Genomic DNA, 16,239 nt, shown 5'->3' with positions numbered 1-16,239 from the left:
GGTTTCATTCATAATAAACCTAGATGCATGTTTGGCATGAAGAAAATGGAATGATTGTTGAATCATTGATGAAAATGGGACCTAAGGGTTGAAATGGTAATTATGGAAAATGGCCTAATTACATTGTTTAATTAATTGGGATAATTAATTGGTGAGAAATGAGGAAATGAAATGTTGATTGAATATCCATTTGCGCATTTATTTTCTGTTTTAGAAATAACTGCTTGGGGCTATCGGTGGAGGATAGTCGAGATTGTTGTAGACAATGTATGTTGATTAGGCAAACTGAAACTAATCAATGGAATGTGTTATGGAACTTGACAGTTGCTAGAATACATTAATTGTTTGTATTGTGTGATTGTATATAGAACCAATGTGTTTATATACGTTATGTGTAGAGGAGGAGATAGGGGATGTACTCCGCGGTTTAGGGGAAGATAGGGGATGGACCTCTAAACCGGATAGGTATTTGGAGGAGATAGGGGATGTACTCCGTAGACAGAGCTTATATGCTTGTCTAGAGAAGTGAAGATAGAGCTCATATGCTTATCTTTGTGAAGTGAAGTGTGGATACAGCTTGTATGCTTATCTGTGGATATTGTTGATATACATATCTGTTGTAGAGTGTGGATACAGCTTGTATGCTTATCTGTGGATATTGTTGATATACATATCTGTTGAGAATGTGGATATAGCTTTTATGCTTATCTGAATGTGAGATATAGTTTTTATACATACCTGTGGAAATGATGATAGAGCTAGCATGCTTATCTGTCGAAAAAAGGGAAAATGAAAAGTAATTGGGACTTGTAAGTCGTTGACATAAATATGTAATTTATGTGATTGAATCAGTGTTGACCAACTATCAATTGCTAATGTTTTAGTCATTGTCCATGGTTGGTTTAGTGTATTTCTACTGGGCTGTGGCTCACCCTATATGGGAATATCATTTTCAGGTGCAGGAAGCATGCCACCTCCAAGGACATAGCTGGGAGGCTAGTGGCGGACATAGTTTTGTCGTTTTACTGTTGATGTATTACATGTAATTTCAAGCCAAGGGCTTAATGTGTAAACGAGTTAGAACTCTTTGTTGTAACCAAGTGTTAACTTGGAAAGCTGTAAGCCCGTAGGGCATTTTGTTATGAGGTTAACATGTAATACTTATGTCTTGGAATTCTAATGAATGAAAGGAATGCAGTTAGTTTAAATGTAAATGCATGTCTTACCTGATGGGTTTATTGTTATTATTTTGAGGGCGTTACAATCACACTTTCGATCAGCGTCAACAGCGCAGGCTTCGCCTTAAAGCTATTATACTTCAACAACCTCTTGAGTTTCGGCAACAATTTCTTCAAATATATAGCATCTGAATCTAGAGTAGCATCGATCGCTGCCACAAGGCACAATGCGGCTTCGATCTGAGAATTGTGATCATGTTGAATAATGAGAGATTCAACAAAGGGTTTGATGATGGAAATAAATGGAGGTTTGGTGAGGTGAGAGGAGATAGAAGTAGTGACGGTGATGCAGACGGAGCGGACAGAGAAGTCGGGGTCGCCGGTGGCAGAGCTAGGGAGGCCGTGGACAACCTTGAACCTCACTGTAAATAGAAGAAACACGACTGGTTGACGATACCGGAGACTTTGCGGTGGAGAAATTGCCGTTGGATACCAACATAGATGCCATTGATGTGACAGAGAAAGAGAAGAGAGAGACAAAAGCTTAGATCTCTTGAAGATAGTTTTTGAAGCCCTTTGGTTTTTCTCAAATTTCTCTGTGATATATAGGTGTGGGATTGAGGGACTTTAAACATCATAAAATAATATTGTGGATCTCTTCTATTATTAAAAATGAGAGAAGGATCTTAGATTAATTTTTATTTTAAGAAACCAAAATAATACTTTTCAATAATTTAAGAGATATATATGTAAATAACTCCCTAAAAAAAACTAGGTTGGGAGACTTTTAGCAAAATTTATATTTGGAGATTCCTTAATTTTGAGTCAAAATCTGGGGTAAAGAGTAATTTACCACTTTTCTTTTTTTCAATTTAGCTGCCAGCGAAATGCAATTTTCCTATGTACAGTTGTTTGTGGTTGGCTGAGCGATGACGTTTCCTGGGTGAGAGACCCACATATACAAAAAGGTGAATTTTCAATTTCGTTTTTTCGTTCATTTTCTTTCTTGTTTATGAATATATTGACCTGTTGATCTCTTTGATTTTGCTTCGAAAAATCTGCATTGCGTAAAGAGTTGTGTTCGGTACTTGATAGTTGTTTTGCACTATGTTTGGCTGCTGATTTGGCTGCTGAGAAAACGAAAAAAAAAAAGGATATAAATAAGATGAATTGATTTTCAAGTATAGTCCAGAGTTCCAATCTGAGAAAACAAAACAGGTCGTGTGACTTAGTTGAGTTGCGTTGTGCATTGGAATTTGCTATGATTTATATCGTATGTTTCTGGGATCATTCAGTTTTGTGGGTCTTGTTTTTCCCTTTTAGATCTGTTAGAATTATTAATCTGCACAACTTATATATATTATCAACATGATCGTATAAACCACACACAGAAGCTTTGTTATGATTTTTGTATACTTAAATACTCCTAATGGCTATGATTCTCAGATCTTAATACTTAAAATTTTGTCATGATTAATTTTGATTCTAGTGCTTATACATACCTATACTAGAGGTGTGGGCACACTAGTGTCACTTGAAACAATCATGACAATTACTTAAATTTGAAAAATTTAGGATTTACAATGTTTTAAAAGAGAAGAAGGGAATATTTATTTGATTAAAGATATTTTAGTTATACAAAAAATTGTGGCAAAGCTTCAGAAAGGGAGTTTCTATTTGCACATAATTCTTTGTGTGAGCTCACACCATTTTTGTTGTTGGGATTTTAAACAAAAATCAATTGTTCGGATATTAACTACCGAACAAAGTTTACGTTCAGAAGTTGAAATTTGAAAGACAAAATGGTCTGAACTAAGAATTTTTGTGGTCTGCTAATAGAAGCTCCCCTTTGAAAAGCTGTGTGCTTTATAGAATTGTATAGATAATAGAATAGATATGGACTAAATTATTTGAAACATATAGTCTATCATTCTAAACATGTCAGTGTTTGCACCTTAGTTTTGAGACCAACTCAATATTCTTGAAATAAAGCCAAGGTTTTTTTTGATATTTGGTCATGCGTTCTGTTGTAATCATTTCCTTCTTATCTGTGTAGTCTCGGGTTTTCTCTGTTAATGCAATATTTTTTCTGATGAATATCTACTTTTTAGTCTTAGATTTGCTTACTATATAGTTTTGTCTCTTAGCTAGTCATCAAAAGTTCCTAGCCTATGTTGGTTGCTAAGGAGATTCAGAAGAAAATAACACAATTTTTTGTTTATGTTTTGGTCCCTAACAATTAAATACACACATTTGAAGTAGATCAAGTATTCGAATCGGTGTCTATAGCTAAGAAGCACAGATACAAAGATGGATGTAGACAAGAGATATAGTGATTTCGAAACAATAGAGACAAAAACACGGCAAGGACACTGCAATAAAATATTTTTTTTCATATATTTGTATTTGTTATGTAGATTAATATTACATTCACAAACAATCAAAATTAATAAAAACTAACACTAATTTGATATATTAAAAAAATATATTACTTTTAAATTAACACTTATCATTATATATATATATATATTTTTTTTTTATGGATGATCTATTAAGTATTTAAATATAAGCAAAAAACAATAAACATCCAACATCCAGCAAAAGCACTAAAGAAAAAGGGGAAGAAAACTAGTTGGAGTGTCCCCATAGTGTCCTTGAAGTGTCCCTTGCTTGTCTCCTGAAAACAAATTAATTAAATAAAGGGATATATCACATGGCGTGTCCCATACATGTCCCCGTTGTGTTCTTTTGTCCGACACCTCTATACCACTTGAGCTAGAAAACTATCACCATGAGAAGACACCAAATTTAACTTGATTTGGTTAACTCAGCCTACATCCACGGATCTTCGTCTTTGCCCACTATATTAAACAATGTGTTTATACATCGTTCACTATCACTAAAAATAATCGTGTGGTTTACACAAAATATATCCAAATAAATTGATTTATTAAAAGTGAATTGAGGCATGGTAATCCCTCTATGGTTGGCAAAACCTTCATAGCCACCCGATGTAGCAGACCTTGTCATATGGCTTGTCTAGATTTGGATACTTTATGGAGATTTCTGTCTCCAAATCATGTGGTGGTTTTCACCAGAGGGCACCACCTCACAAATGAGGTGGTCTTTGTGGCTAGAGAGAGGAGCTACGTCCTCACAAGGAAGTCATTTAATGAAATGATGCCCTTTTCGGTCAGAAGCTCATAAATGGAAGACCTCTGTAAAAGCAGTGAGGTGGTCGCAGACCATTAGTGCAAAGAATTAATGCTTGGTAAAAGCAATGCCATTAGTGGGACGGTGGAAGTTAAAGCTACAAATGCAAGGATTTAAAAACAATGGATGTCCAATATTGGATATGGTGATTGAAAGTCCCATGGATGTGAGACTTTGAGAAATTCTTTGACGTGCTGAAGCTCTTGGTGCTCAGGATGTTTGTGTCATCCCTTTAGCATCCTCTCTTTAGCAAGATGCAAAAATTATCTTGACTGGGCTTCAATTCAAGGTTCTAAATCGCGGTATCGGATAACGTAACGGTATCGATCGCGGAGTATCGGTATCGGTAGTATCGATCGGTACGTATCGGGAATCGGGTGTCGCGGTGGTGAAATTTTAAAAATCATTTCAAAGGTTTTTCAACTTTTTCTTTCCCGTACCGGTCTGAACCGGTGAGTATCGGCCCGTCGCGGCTTGTGTAACGGCTTGTGTAACGCTTACAGGCCAATACGTACCGGGACTCGGCCGATACTCCTGCGATTTTTAATCTCAGTGGTATATCGGCCTGTATCCGTCGCGGCACCCCATTTTTCCGATACGTATCGGCCGATACGTAGCGTATCGGCCGATATTTAGAACTATGCTTCAATTAGAAGATTCCTCAAAGGATTGGCTTGAATATTTTCAAGTTTCAAGCATCAAGAGATTCACCAAGTGATGCATGTAATGTATTAGTAGTGGCCACATTTATTGCCATGGTTACGTTCTAAGCAGCTGTGAACCTGCCAACTAGTATCCTAGAAAGAAACAAATACCCAGCCAAGTACTTCTAGTGATAGAACTTTGATTGGACTAACAACAAGCCTTGGTCTTGCTGTTGCCTCTGCAATTTTAGGATCTCATGACATTTGCGATCACATGTTTTCAGTTGATTCCCACGCATACACATTCCCATGCATAACCATAAAACATTGATCAGCGAAAATGGAAACTTGAGGGGAATGGTAAATATGTTAAGAGCTTCTAGTGCATGAATCAAGCTAATATAGATATAGATGTGAATATAGAGAGTGATATATATAGAGAGAGGGAGAGATAAGAAGAAGAGGAAGAGGGGGATTCTTTGGAGGGAGGGAGTGTGATTTGGGTGCACATTTGATAATTGAAAAAAAAAAAAAAACACACACACACACACACACACAGAGAAGTTTGCTGTTCGTAAGCTCCTGACTGAAAACACTTGTGGAATGTGGTTTCTATGCAGCCGCAAGATCACCTCATTCATGAGGTGGCACCCTTTGGTGAAAACTTCTATACGATCTGGAGAGAGAAATCTTCATAGAGGCTCTAAATCCAGCTTGTCAAACCTAGGATATAGCAACCCGACTAGTAGTTGTGTTGGCTCAGACTATCTTTGCACATTAGGTTGAGCCCAAAGCACCACCATGGAAACACCCTTACATGTCGTATGAAATCTTTTTGTAAAAACACAATACATAATGTAGAAATAAAAATAGAGCCATATGAGAGACTCCTTTTGATCACACACACGACCTTTTCCTTTGGCTTTGTAATACAATGGGAAACTCCACTGAAGACATTTTCCTCAAAACACTACTTTACACCATGTATCTATTACACATCAGTCAACATTCATTTTCTTTTTCACTTGCTTCAGCACTTATTGAATTAAACACTATTATAACATTTAATATTTACTATTCACCTTTGACTATATAACACTGTTTCATTTATTGTTTTGTCAGTTACTGTTTGACTTAATTCGACAATACTATTACTTATTCTAGTTGTCATTTACATATATTGAAGATACACAATTCACATTACACAATTCATGGGTTTATACATATAAAAGTGATGAATATAGAAAATAATTTAAATAGTGAAATGTACAGTGCATACATTATGCACCAACACTAAGATTTCAAAATATTAGTTCTTCTTTTCTATAGTACGTTGAACATTATTCTGATTTTTATTTATGATCTCTTTGACTCTTTTAGGTGTTCTCAGTGATCAGACCAAAATGGCAGAGAAGTGTGCCATTGCAAAAGATGTTACTGAAGTAAGCCGCGTTCATCCCAAATTTATTTATTTATTTATTTTTTCTGGAGCCTAAGATTAAGGGACACTGTTTATCATACTCATCTTGTTGTTTTGACATGTACAGTTGATAGGTAAAACACCAATGGTGTATCTCAACAATATTGCCGATGGTTGTGTTGCTCGTATTGCTGCCAAACTAGAGATGATGGAACCCTGCTCTAGCGTCAAAACACCCCTAAGTTTAGGCGTTCAAATAAAATTATTAGATAACAAAACAACTCTCTCTTTTATTCATACTACTGCCCAGTAGAGTTGTTAATGAAAATAGTGGTTCATAACAATAGAACTGATGAAACAGGAAAAGGTGGAACTGCTTTGATGAAATAAGGCCTTTTGATATTGAAAACTGGCCAAAATTTGCAAATAATCCTTGTCATTTTAAATGGTTTTGTTAGAAGAGTGATGATAGAGAGCACTAGAGTTGAAACTCTAATGCCAACTCTAATGATGTGACAATACATTAAAAAAATAAATAAATAAATAAAATGCAACATCACAAACTAAAACATCAAAACATAAGGTGAGGCCCACCTTCAAACATTTTTGTTGTTGGAAATTGGGTTGGGTTTAGACCTAGGTTGGGAGTCAATAGTAGCATGACCCATGCATGACTCACGAGGAGATCCATAAAATTTGAATGATTCACCTTATTTAGATGATGAGAAAAGAAACCCAACAACCCCATCTCATCAGAGATAGAGATATCATTCCGTCATTGGGAATTCAAGTTCATTATTGAAAACACGTGATTCATTCGTCTAATGATGTGTGTGGTTATATATCACTCTAATATATATCATTCTACTGCTGGGAGTTTGAGAATAAAACGTATGCCCGTGGCTTTTTAATTTGCCTATAGGTTTAGAAATAAAATCTATACTATATATTAAGCAAAAGGGTTTTTAACCCCAAGCCTTGTGGGAGCTCCAATCTCCCAATCTAAATTTCCTGATTTTTTTATTTTAAAAAAAAAAAAACCTTTGCATTTATCAACTTCTCCCAACTCCCAAGTCTTACCCTCATAATAACACTTTAATGTATTAAGAACAAGTACAAAAAAAATTCTTTGAAATCCAACACATATGAATTCTTTGAAAAATCCCAACACATATGATTATTATCCCTCATAATAACACTTTAATACATTAAGAACAAGCATAAAAAAAATTTCTTGAAAAGTCCAACACATATGATTATTATCAAAATATTACACTTTAATATAATATAATAATAAAAAAAAGAAATTTAATTCTTTGAAAAGTCCAACACATATGGTTATTATCAAAATATTAAACTTTAATATAATATAAAAAAATAAAAAAAGAAGACATTTAAAAAAAATAAAAAAAATTTAAAAATCACAATTCACATATATATCTATACTATATATTAAGCAAAATGGGGCTTTTAACCCCAAGCCTTATGGGAGCTCCAATCTCCCAATCTAAATTTCCTGATTTTTTTATTTAAAAAAAAAACTTTGCATTTATTAACTTCTCCCAACTCCCAAGTCTTACCCTCATAATAACACTTTAATGCATTAAGAACAAGTATAAAAAAATTCTTTGAAATCCAACACATATGAATTCTTTGAAAAGTCCCAACACATATGATTATTATCCCTCATAATAACACTTTAATACATTAAGAACAAGCATAAAAAAAATTTCTTGAAAAGTCCAACATATGATTATTATCAAAATATTAAACTTTAATATAATATAATAAAAAAAATAAATTTAATTATTTTAAAAGTCCAATACATATGATTATTATCAAAATATTAAACTTTAATATAATATAAAAAAGGAAAAAAAGAAGACATTTAAAAAAAATTAAAAAAAATTAAAAATCACAATTCACATATATAGATAATTGTAAACACAATCCGTGCATAGCACGGGTGATATGCTAGTTAGAATTATTATTTTAGAAGGAGGCGAAATACAAAACTTTCTCACCATCAAGACTACAAAGGGCATAAGAGATTAACCCCCGGTTATGCTAGAAATCAACCACAACAAAAATTTGGAACAATTTTCAGGTTAGAGACCGAGCGAACGCAAGCCCCCACTACCAGAAATTATGACGTAGGCTCCACCACTTGGGTAGACCTTAGGCGAGCACCCCTCTAAAGTGCAATGGAGGTCACTAACCTAGGCCATGTCACGCCCCACTTTTTATTACTCGAAGTCGTTACCAAATCCATTAACTTAATTCAATTTCAAGGATAACATGCGGAAATAAACTCATACATTCAATCTGTAGAAGTGATTAACATTCTCTCATTCGTATGCAAAGTAAATATTACATGAACATACTTAATAAATTGCCCTTGGGCTTACATCACTTAAGGTACAAGAAGAAGGGTGTAACCCTTTCACAACAATGGCATTCCGCCAACATAACTGAGGCCCCGTGGCCAGTAATTAAGTAGATCCAAATCTTGCAGCCCAACCTGCTTAATACCTGAAAAGAATTCAATAACGTGGGATGAACATATAGTCCAGTAGGGAACTCAGCATGATCCTCAACAATAACAACTTACAGATAGCTATGATCATGAACACCCATTCTCATACTAGAATAGTAATGTGACAATTTATACAAAAATAACATAAGTAAGAACATTTCTTGAAAACAACAATTTCAATCAACGCCGTAGGCGATTCATCTTTCCTTTTCTTTTCATTAATCCCCGTTCCCACTCTTTCATAACATTAACAATACCTTAGGAAATAATTTCACTAAGCCCACCACACTCTTCCATTTTCCAAATATACACAGATATGCTTTTCAAAGTATATGTTTCTTTAAAAAGTTTGATCTCCTTCACACTTTCCAAAAGACAAATATGACATTTTGGCTTTTTCCCGATACAATCAACTCTATACAAGTACTGTTAAAAAAAAGGAATAACAACTCACCAACGTGCATAACATAAACCAATGAGGCAACTCGGCCCTCCAGAACCATAATCAACACAATCCATGATATTCCCTAAACACACTGAAATATCAACAACAAAACTTTGCTCTACTAGCCATGTGCATAGTAAGCCAAAGATACACCTCTTCACAACAACATACCAGTTTACCAGGCGCTAGCTGGAAGGGTGTGGTACCTTAGATTCTCAGCGCAGTCAGTTTACCAGGCGCTAGCTGGAAGGTAACGGTACCTCTGATTATCAGCACAAGGTGTAATACCACCAATCGAAATGCAACAGGGCATAACCAACATGTACAACTTATATACATAAACCATCCACGTACAAACAATGTGTTAAAGTATATGAACACATAGGTGTGTGGAGTTCATCCCCTATCTTCTCACACACACTGGAGTACAACCCCTCTCTCCTCCCTAACAAGCATACATATTTAATGCATCTCAATATTTCATCACATAAGATGTTCAATCGACAATGGTGTAATGCATACACAACAATTCAACACAACTATGTCATCCTCCACCGATGACCAAGGACAAAACCTCTAGATGCAAATATTTAGTACATCTATTAAAGACTCAATTACTATGAGACCACAAACCCGACAACACATCAACATGGTAGTTCAAGGTACAATTTCACACATTTGTGTGTTCAACACTCACGAAACAACAATCCAATTTTCATACGTATTTCAAAATATCTTTCCCAATTCACAAAACAAGTTCCATATCCCTTTTGTTTTCACAAAATCAACTTTGTCACTTTTGTTGTTACAAACCAAATTTATTCCTTTGTTTTACAAAGCCACTTCCATTGATATTAAAGTCATAACTCACATTAGTCCACTACATTCATTTCAAACCATTCCAAAGCCAAGTTAATCCCTTAGGCATTAACACCTTCACCCAACCCACCTCAACAATAGAGATTTACAATATAGATTCACTATTCTCCATTTTAATTTATCAATCAAAATATGATTTAGGCCTTTTTCTTCTATCAACTACAACATGCTAATTTACACTCCAATTAGCCCAAAACAACCATTAATGACAACATAACCATTTTTCAACACCCAACCCTAGGTTCCTTCACATGATTTCAACAAATCCAACATGGATATATTTTTATGCAATACAAAATTACCACATGTCTATCTATAGACGAAGTATTGAAAAAGAACAAGGAGAATCCCTACCTCAAATGGAGAACTCAAATAGAGAAGATGACCCGAAATCAAAGTGCTCCAAATCCCAAATTTCTTGGATGACAACAAAGCCCCCGACGATCAACACACTTCTTACAAAGGCCCAAGGTGAGGAAAACACTCTAGCTAGATCAATCCTAAGAGAGAAGTTCGGTTTTAGAGTGAGGTGCTCTCCAATGGAGGTTTTGAAAAAGTAAGAGAGAGAAAGAAAATCAAAAAGTGATCAAAAAGGTGATTTCACGGACTGATATAAAAACAGGTCCGCTCGAGCGTACAACACCCCGCTCGAGCGTCAGACACAGGTTCACGCTCGAGCGTCCAAAGATCCGCTCGAGCGCCGGATGCACTCTCCCAGAATTTTCTGCAGACGACCAAAATGCTGAGAGAAGGAAATTCACGCTCGAGCGTCCAAACCGCCGCTCGAGCGGAGAGACCAAAACTTGGGCAAAATTTCAAAGCTTTAAAACACAACCAACTAATTCCCAACTTGCCCAACGCAACCCAAAACTCTAAAACAAAGAGTAAGGGATAGAAATGAGGATAAGACAACAACGAATCTCCGGAACGAAGTCCGGATTACAGTTCAATAACAACAGGGAATACCGGGATCGCTATAACCTCCCCCCCTTAAAGAATTTCTTCCCCGAAATTAAGGATGCGCCAAAACACATGGCCAACTGATCACACAACACCAACACCCGGGTACTAGGAAAGAAACTACTCTCACTACAAACCTTTAATCCACTCTTACCAAGGAAGAGACTAACCAAGGGAACACGTTCCGAACGACAACACTGTAGGCATAAAAGCCATAACAAATCAACCCTTCCGAACCAGTTTACCATCATCTGACCAGCGCTTCAAGCTAAGTCACTACTCAACAACCATTACTCCAATAAAAGGATACTCAAGGCAAATCTTTCACATTAATATAAGGAAAACATTTTCTTGCTCATGAGACATTTCAAAATAAACCTTGCATTTTCAACGCAAAACTCAAAAACTTTGTATAAATTTTCTCACCAACACGATGTTGTCCAAAACACATAACCATGCACAGTTTTTTTTTTTTTTTTTTTTTTTTTGCCAAAAGATTCATTTGGAATTCCTCTAAACCCTTGAATTAAATCAATTTCTGAACAACATCTTTAGGTGGCCCAACCACCAGAAAATTTTTGTTTTCCATTTCTTTCCGAAATAACATCATCAACCACCATCACTCACACAGTGATGCCATAACCAACACAGAACATAACATTTCTATAATAATAGCTAATAGAAATAACAACAGTACTATCAACACATAAGGCATAAGAAATTCATGGTTTTGCAATTTCATTCCGCCTCTCTTTACTTAACCAAGTTAAAATCATAAATATGGTTCAGAACCTGATCAACAATTTAAATGAGATAGTAACTCATATAAAACATTTTTTTTTTTCACTTCACAATAGATAAGCATATGAGCTATATCAGTCTTTCAACAGATACACATTTTGGTGCTGTGTCATCGGAGTCCATCCCCTATCTCCTCCCAAACAATATACATATATAATGTAAAAAGAAAATCTGATCATTCACAATGATCATTCAATACACAAATTGCTGTATTATTATAACCGTCATATTCAATGACGCAACCGGATGATTAGTTTCGGTTTTCCTCAATCAACACACAAAGTCTACAACGAATGAGACTAACCTCACGGTGACCGATGCCAACCCAAAACCTTGTAACACAAGCTGACTAATCAACTCAACAATTCACCACTCCCAGTAAATCACACACTGAAGTGCCACTAACCACAAACACGGAGTTCCCCACACAAACCCCCAAACTTAGGAAGCTCAACGGATCTCCTAAAATTAAACCACGTCAACACTGTGTTTAAAGGGATTACTACCTCCCCTCTATGGCTATGCAGCAAGCCTGCTCATCTCCTCGACCGAAAACTGACTTGGTAAACCTCAATTACAACAACCCAATCACGAAGGACAATTTTGATCAACGCTATTCTCATTACTCTAGAACTCAAACTGTTCTCCCTCCAAAGAATGCTGCCAGCATCCACTCACAAACTATACCCCCACAATTGATAACCAACCACACCACAAACACTACCCCAATACAACCGATAGGGTCACCACGGACTCACTAAGTAGCAAGGCCCAAAACACGAACCAACATACAGGTACCAAGCAAGCAACAACATCAGGATCATTGATCCCTTCAACAACTCCTCAACAGAAAAAGAGGATTCGAGGTTCCATTCATACACCACAATACATGAGGGTTAAACCAACAACAACAAAGTACATATATATACTATACAAAAACATGGTGCCTCAGCATCCAACAGTACACCGGTCAATAACAAGATGATTCACATAATACAACACCGGTCAACAATACAAAAGTCCCCCTCCAGGGTAATACTATAGGACTAACTAATAAGTCGCCCCTCGCGAGGCTCCCGAAGCCTGGCCTGCCCGTTTCTGGTACCGATAGCGCCCTTGACTGGACTAGTACAACTGAGTCTGACTGGGTTTTGAAACACCCGAAGAACTTACACGCAAAGGACAAAGACGTCTACCATGGCCCAGCTGACCACAAGTAAAACAACCACCAGACCCCCTACGCTGAGACTGGTCTGAAACCTGCACCTCCCCGGACCTCCCAACAGAAGAATCCGAAACCCCTGACGAAGAAAAGGAACCAGCCCCCGACTGAGCATGTTTCTGCCTCCACCCCTTACTGAGCCTAGAGTATTTAGGAACCGAAGGACTTACCGCAATGGTCTTCTCCTTAACCCCATCATCACTCGTAACCATGGCCTCCACATGGGCCGCTGCCTCAACTAAATAATAATAATCCTTCCAAAAGGATCCAGCTACCTTCTCCCGAATATCAAAACACAACCGCCTTTCAAACTCAAAACAACGACGCTCCTCTGTTGCCACCAACTCTGGAGCAAACCTCGACAAGCTAGCAAACCGCATCTCAAACTGTGCCACAGGAGTATCATCCTGACGCAACTCCAAAAATTGATCCCTCAACCTTTCCCGTGCAGAAGGAGGGAAATACTTGGCCAAAAAGGCCTCGGTAAAAGCAACCCACGTGCCACCTACCGTACTCTTAACATGCTTCCACCAATAACTCGCATCACTCTTCAACTGAAAAGTCGCCAAAGAAACCCTCAACTCCTCATCTTCGACTCTGAGCATATCAAGAGTCTTGGTAATCTGCTCCAACCAGCTTTCTGCCTCCAATGGTTTAGCCTCCCCCACAAACTCTGGTGGACCGGAGCGGAAAAACTCCTTAGTAAGCTTGAGAGCATGCCCGCTGCCGCCCTCAGTGCGAGCTAGGGCGTTTTGCACTGCTCTCACAATCTCACGTGCGACGTCCTCGCCGACAGCCGATGTTGCAACGGCGGGTGCTAAAGGAACTGCTGTGCCCCTACCGACACTCCTACTACTCAACCGTCCTCTACTTCCTCGTGTAGACATCCTATAAAGCACAAAAGCAAACACCACGCTTAGTGCACAACACAATAGCCTTCTCCGAGGCACACTTCACTACTAAGTCACAAAATATACACCTCTCTTGCATACAGTCATTTAGACAGATAAACACATAATCGAATCAAGTCCACAAGGATAGCCACTCATCTCAGAACTCTCAAGGAATTCCCATCAGAAACCACGTTGATCAGGCGTGTTTCCAAAAGGACCTCAAAGTAAGTTCACCGACTATGAATATTATCCAGTAGACTGAATCCCATGCTCACATAAATGCAACACATAAGTCCTAACTTTCATGATATCTATATGCAACGTCCTTACAATACGTAGTAAACCCACTGTGGTAAAAACCACTTCCCACGAGCCGAAAGTATTCAAACCCGGCTCGCTCTGATACCAAATTGTCACGCCCCACTTTTTATTACTCGAAGTCGTTACCAAATCCATTAACTTAATTCAATTTCAAGGATAACATGCGGAAATAAACTCATACATTCAATCTGTAGAAGTGATTAACATTCTCTCATTCGTATGCAAAGTAAATATTACATGAACATACTTAATAAATTGCCCTTGGGCTTACATCACTTAAGGTACAAGAAGAAGGGTGTAACCCTTTCACAACAATGGCATTCCGCCAACATAACTGAGGCCCCGTGGCCAGTAATTAAGTAGATCCAAATCTTGCAGCCCAACCTGCTTAATACCTGAAAAGAATTCAACAACGTGGGATGAACATATAGTCCCGAAGGGAACTCAACATGATCCTCAACAATAACAACTTACAGATAGCTATGATCATGAACACCAATTCTCATACTAGAATAGTAATGTGACAATTTATACAAAAATAACATAAGTAAGAACATTTCTTGAAAACAACAATTTCAATCAACGCCGTAGGCGATTCATCTTTCCTTTTCTTTTCATTAATCCCCGTTCCCACTCTTTCATAACATTAACAATACCTTAGGAAATAATTTCACTAAGCCCACCACACTCTTCCATTTTCCAAATATACACAGATATGCTTTTCAAAGTATATGTTTCTTTAAAAAGTTCGTTCTCCTTCACACTTTCCAAAAGACAAATATGACATTTTGGCTTTTTCCCGATACAATCAACTCTATACAAGTACTGTTAAAAAAAAGGAATAACAACTCACCAACGTGCATAAGATAAACCAATGAGGCAACTCGGCCCTCCAGAACCATAATCAACACAATCCATGATATTCCCTAAACACACTAAAATATCAACAACAAAACTTTGCTCTACTAGCCATGTGCATAGTAAGCCAAAGATACACCTCTTCACAACAACATACCAGTTTACCAGGCACTAGCTGGAAGGGTGTGGTACCTTAGATTCTCAGCGCAGTCAGTTTACCAGGCGCTAGCTGGAAGGTAACGGTACCTCTGATTATCAGCGCAAGGTGTAATACCACAAATTGAAATGCAGCAGGGCATAACCAACATGTACAACTTATATACATAAACCATCCACGTACAAACAATGTGTTAAAGTATATGAACACATAGGTGTGTGGAGTTCATCCCCTATCTTCTCACACACACTGGAGTACAACCCCTCTCTCCTCCCTAACAAGCATACATATTTAATGCATCTCAATATTTCATCACATAAGATGTTCAATCAACAATGGTGTAATGCATACACAACAATTCCACACAACCACGTCATCCTCCACCGATGACCAAGGACAAAACCTCTAGATGCAAATATTTAGTACATCTATTAAAGACTCAATTACTATGAGACCACAAACCCGACAACACATCAACATGGTAGTTCAAGGTACAATTTCACACATTTGTGTGTTCAACACTCACGAAACAACAATCCAATTTTCATACGTATTTCAAAATATCTTTCCCAATTCACAAAACAAGTTCCATATCCCTTTTGTTTTCACAAAATCAACTTTGTCACTTTTGTTGTTACAAACCAAATTTATTCCTTTGTTTTACAAAGCCACTTCCATTGATATTAAAGTCATAACTCACATTAGTCCACTA

The 16,239-nt window shown here is 37.1% G+C and overlaps 1 long non-coding RNA gene and 1 pseudogene across 1 annotated transcript; one reads left to right on the top strand and one right to left on the bottom strand.

Moving 5' to 3' along the window:
- The first annotated feature begins 1,938 nt into the window (after window positions 1-1,938).
- LOC145819643 (uncharacterized) lies at window positions 1,939-6,687 on the top strand. The gene is made up of 3 exons (XR_014360408.1): window positions 1,939-2,146; window positions 6,416-6,477; window positions 6,583-6,687. It is a non-coding gene; the product is annotated as an uncharacterized LOC145819643 (long non-coding RNA).
- A 1,876-nt stretch (window positions 6,688-8,563) lies between these two features.
- LOC145820758 (U1 spliceosomal RNA) lies at window positions 8,564-8,702 on the bottom strand (annotated as a pseudogene).
- Window positions 8,703-16,239: the final 7,537 nt, after the last annotated feature.

Source organism: Camellia sinensis, chromosome 2, assembly GCF_055761805.1.
Source record: "Camellia sinensis isolate YWXY chromosome 2, ASM5576180v1, whole genome shotgun sequence".
In the NCBI taxonomy this organism is placed as follows: domain Eukaryota; kingdom Viridiplantae; phylum Streptophyta; class Magnoliopsida; order Ericales; family Theaceae; genus Camellia; species Camellia sinensis.
This window is presented reverse-complemented; position numbering and strand designations above follow the sequence as displayed.